Here is a 4488-nt window from a genome sequence, read left to right as displayed (position 1 = left end):
GAAAACTCTCTCTTCCACCCGTCCTACTCTGATAACACACCATTATCCTTCCCGCGCTTCCGTCGATTGCCGTCTAATCAGTGGCAGCCGGGGTCAGCACAGTTGAACTCGAATAGAATCTTCTAATGGATTTAATTACTTGGTGCTGTTTTTGATGCCCGGACCTTGCTGCATATACAGTTGATAGGACTGTAAGAGGGATAATTATGATTTAATTATTCAGTGCGCTGAACTTGAGAGTTTGCCTGTTCAGGTTCCCAGCATTAGGCGGTAATGATCTTCGCAAACCGGCAGTATGGTATTGTCATATCCTTTTGCCGTTGGTCCTATCCATCATTTCTAGGTGAACTTAACTTCGTATATCGAAGTAATAAATACATCGACTGTACTCACAGCCTTCCAATTAGGGTTGCCGGATTAATTTTGCAAAAAAAAGATGGATGGAACTCTGCTTTTTAATACAAAGTGTAGGGAAATTAAGATATGTAACTGCTACTGTTTAATTTTCCTTATTTTATAATCTAATTTAATTATGTGAAAACTGTAACAATTAAGGCACGGTATTAAAAGAAAGACACACAGCATAAGAAATTCACCTCTTACCCTAAAAAGAAAATTGTTAATACGTTGTGGGTTCAATATTTTATGGTCAGTTTTAATAGCATTACAAAAGTCTTTACAATCAAATTCACACACACACACACACACACACACACACACACACACACACACACACACACACACACACACACACACACACCTCTACCCCTGAAAAGTTCTGACTTCATCAAAATGCTAGAGCATCTGTTCCTGCTCTTTGACTACTGCAGTTTTATCGAGAGAAAAAAAGGAAAAACCCCACCCTTCTCTACATTTTGCATTAGAATCAGGATGAGCCAATACAGTGTCAATGCATATGGCATCCTTTTAGCGAAGATATTTTGTTGCCGTCATAACGGAAGCCATTTTTCTTCAGCTTCGACTTAGTTAATTTATAACTGCGAGGTTCTTCAGTTTGTCGAAAATATTGTTAGATAATATCCCTCTCCCATAATCTCGGAAACCACACCCAGATCCGGAGAGGGTATTCTTATTTTTTTATACATGTACTATACAAAAGTTGATATCCTAAAGCACAATTCGAAAACCCAAAGAAAGCATAAGTAAAGAAGTGTCTGGAAATCATCATTAACCAAGTTTAACACTAATGATGATTTAGGACTTGGACACAGAAAGAATGGCCTGAAATGAATGTTAGAAATATTGTGGTAAGTAACGGAACTTAAAAATACAACGCAAGAAAAACTAGACTTCTTGGACATGCTATAGCGGTCCATCAGATATTTCGGAAATTCGACCTCCCTACTCCCCCACGTGAGGGTCACCACGGTAGTGATCCTCAGTCCCCGCATACCACGTCCGACATCTCAAATGAATATTAATATTATCATCAAAACATGCAATTTAAATAGAATAAGACGGTGCATTATGAATATGCTTTAAGTATAATCTACGTAACTAATAGGTCTAGACTTCATCAAAGTAATATTGTATAGGTTACCTTAGGTACAATTTCGTCACTAACTAGCATGTATCAGTTATTACCTCCATCAATATTTACTTCTTCACATTCCCTTGATATAATAATTTATTGCAGCCAATGGCCATACACACAATAATACACAATGATTAGATTACATAGGTAATTAAATTCCATAGAGTGACAATGTACATTCTATGATAATTACCACATTTTTGTGGCCCTTGTCTTTCTTTGGCCGATAGTTTCATTTTTCGAAGTGTCGGAACCCTCCAATCGGAATTCAAATAATTTGAATATGCCGTCCATATCGAATACCTCATGCAAACGGAGACTCAGTTCGTATCGAGTCTCAAGGTTGATCCTACTAGAAATGTTCTGTTCAGTAACTTTACAAGCCTATGCAACTGAGTTTCATGATCAATTTTCCTCCTATCCTCCTCATCCCTAATTTTTTTTGTTTTTTTGTTTGTTTTGCTAGTTGTTTTACGTCGCGCCGACACAGATAGGTCTTATGGCGACGATGGGACAGGGAAGGGCTAGGAGTGGGAACGAAGCGGCCGTGGCCTTAATTAAGGTACAGCCCCAGCATTTGCCTAGTGTGAAAATGGGAAACCACGGAAAACCATCTTCAGGACTGCCGACAGTGGGGTTCGAACCTACTATCTCCCGAATACTGGATACTGACCGCACTTAAGCGACTGCAGCTATCGAGCTCGGTCATCCCTAAATTTCTCTTATTTCCTTTGTCTCTAAACGATCTTTTATAAGTTGTGCCCATCACATTTCTTTAGAACATAAACATGTATTATCATCCCTATTCTATCTGTATGCGAAACTAATTCAGCATAACAAATTTTAGAAGAAACGTGAAAGAAAATGAATAGATTATATCTGAAAGAGATGTTTCGACAGGCTGAAGAACATCACAGCTGTTTTAAAAAAGAGAGAATATAAACCCATCTTTCTTTCACAGATTTATTGTGATTGTGCCGAATACCGGCACTCAAATCAGACACAGCATAAATCAGTCGATCAGAAAAAATCGAATCGTTTAGCCACGGGGCCGGACAATTCGTTAACCATAGATAATATATAACCTTTGAAGTAGAATATAACACGGGCAATTCGTGGCCTTTGGTTGAAAGGGTCCCGGGTTCGATTCCCGGCCGGTCGGGGATTTTTATCCTTAATTCGTTATTTCCACTGGCTCGGGGACTGGGTGTGTGTGTCGTCCTTAAAGAGAAAGAAATAAAAAGGAAAAATCAGGAAGAAATAAGAAAACATCAGTAATTAAAAAAGAAGTAAAACATATTTTTAAAAGTAAACAAAAAAACGAACTGATAATCAAATTTGTTTAATGAAATAGCGATGGAGAACGTGAAAACCGCTTAAAAGTAGATTAAAACGACTAGGGAGATTATTTCCATAAAAGTACAATAATAGGGAAACTTGAACTACAAAGTGGGCAGCAGGAAATTACAGAATATGAACATCCAAATATCGGGAAATCGTACTCAAGTCAGCATAACTATAATAGTGGAGTTAGTTGTCTTCAAAACTACAATACAGAACAATCAGTAAGTACAAACTTCGGCGAGTTGGAAGTAGGGTTGCAATAATAGTATTCGGTGGTGGTTTGTATCTTCGTAGGATGGCTAGATATTCTAAGTCCCATGCCTGCAAATGTCCCAAACTTCATGATTCGATGTAGAAAGAAACCTCGAAACTAATTTTTCCTGCCCCTCATACTTGCCTAGTAGTTGTTCTGGTAGGTTTTAACATCCCCCCCCCCTTTCCCCTTAACAGTCTAACATCACACACATACGCACGAGTTTTCGGCGACGACAGGATAGGAATGGGCCAGGACTGCTATGAAGTCCTGCAGTGAAGTAACCATGCCCTCAATTGAGGTTCAGCCACAGCATTTTTCTAGTGTGAAAATGAGTAACTATGGAAAATCAATTCAGAGCAGAGCATCCGAAGTGGGAGTAGGATTCCAGCCGGTTATTTGCCGAATACAAGGTAAAACAGTACGTGGGTCTTACCGCGGAGCTACTCTAATAATAATAATAATAATAATAATAATAATAATAATAATAATTGTTCCAGGGATTCCGTGGCTCACAGAGGGATAATTAGCGTGTGGGTTGAATGGCTGGACAAGGAATTAACTAGCGCAGAAGTTAACACAATAAATTTTGAAATTTTATTTCTTCCCCGCCCCTTTTTTTAAAAAAAATTGAGAAATAGAAAATCTGAATGAATAATAACAATAATGAGCTCGTCAGCTCGAATCATAACAGGGACTTCGAAGTCTGAAAATCAGGTATAAAACTTGCAATGATTAACAATTTGGTTGATTTACATAGAAAAAAGCGTTATTCCTCTTGACAGATATAATAATATTCAATAAGAACAGGATTTGCTCCCAGAAGTAACATTACTCAAGAGTCTGGGCTCCACAATACCATAGATTAGCCTCGCGGAGGCATCAGTTTCTTACGGCGCATTAAGACTCCACCTCATATTAAAGTGCTCATGCACCGTTGCCCCAGTGTGGGCTTATCCATTTCACAATAGTTACTGTTCCCAAATGGAACTAACACAAGGAAAATTATACACTCCGAAAAGAATATACAGGGGCTTAATAACCCATACTACGTGGCCTTAATGTTAAAAGAAAAAGGTTGCACATGACCGGCCATGAAGAAAAGGCAAGGAGGCAAAACTCTTGCACTCCTTCAAGAAATTGTTAAAAACCCTAAGTGGGCTTATAGCCCAGTGATACAGAGGCTAATCCTATACTACACCGGGGAGACTAAATGAGAAACGTTGTCAAAAGGATTTGCGAAAATTTAGACATTTTGAAAATTTGAGTCTCCCCGTGCAAGGTTGAATGGGATACGGCAGAGGGTCATCACTCTTCGTTTCCTTACGTTGCATAT

General features: G+C 38.6%; 1 protein-coding gene across 1 annotated transcript in view; it reads left to right on the top strand.

Moving 5' to 3' along the window:
- The window catches only part of LOC136874584 (uncharacterized), a 249392-nt gene that overhangs the window by 187767 nt on the left and 57137 nt on the right, over positions 1-4488 (top strand). The gene's annotated exons all lie outside the window — the stretch shown is intronic.

This window comes from Anabrus simplex, chromosome 5, assembly GCF_040414725.1.
Source record: "Anabrus simplex isolate iqAnaSimp1 chromosome 5, ASM4041472v1, whole genome shotgun sequence".
In the NCBI taxonomy this organism is placed as follows: domain Eukaryota; kingdom Metazoa; phylum Arthropoda; class Insecta; order Orthoptera; family Tettigoniidae; genus Anabrus; species Anabrus simplex.
Note: the sequence above shows the minus strand (reverse complement) of the source record. Positions and strands in the feature narration are given on the sequence as shown.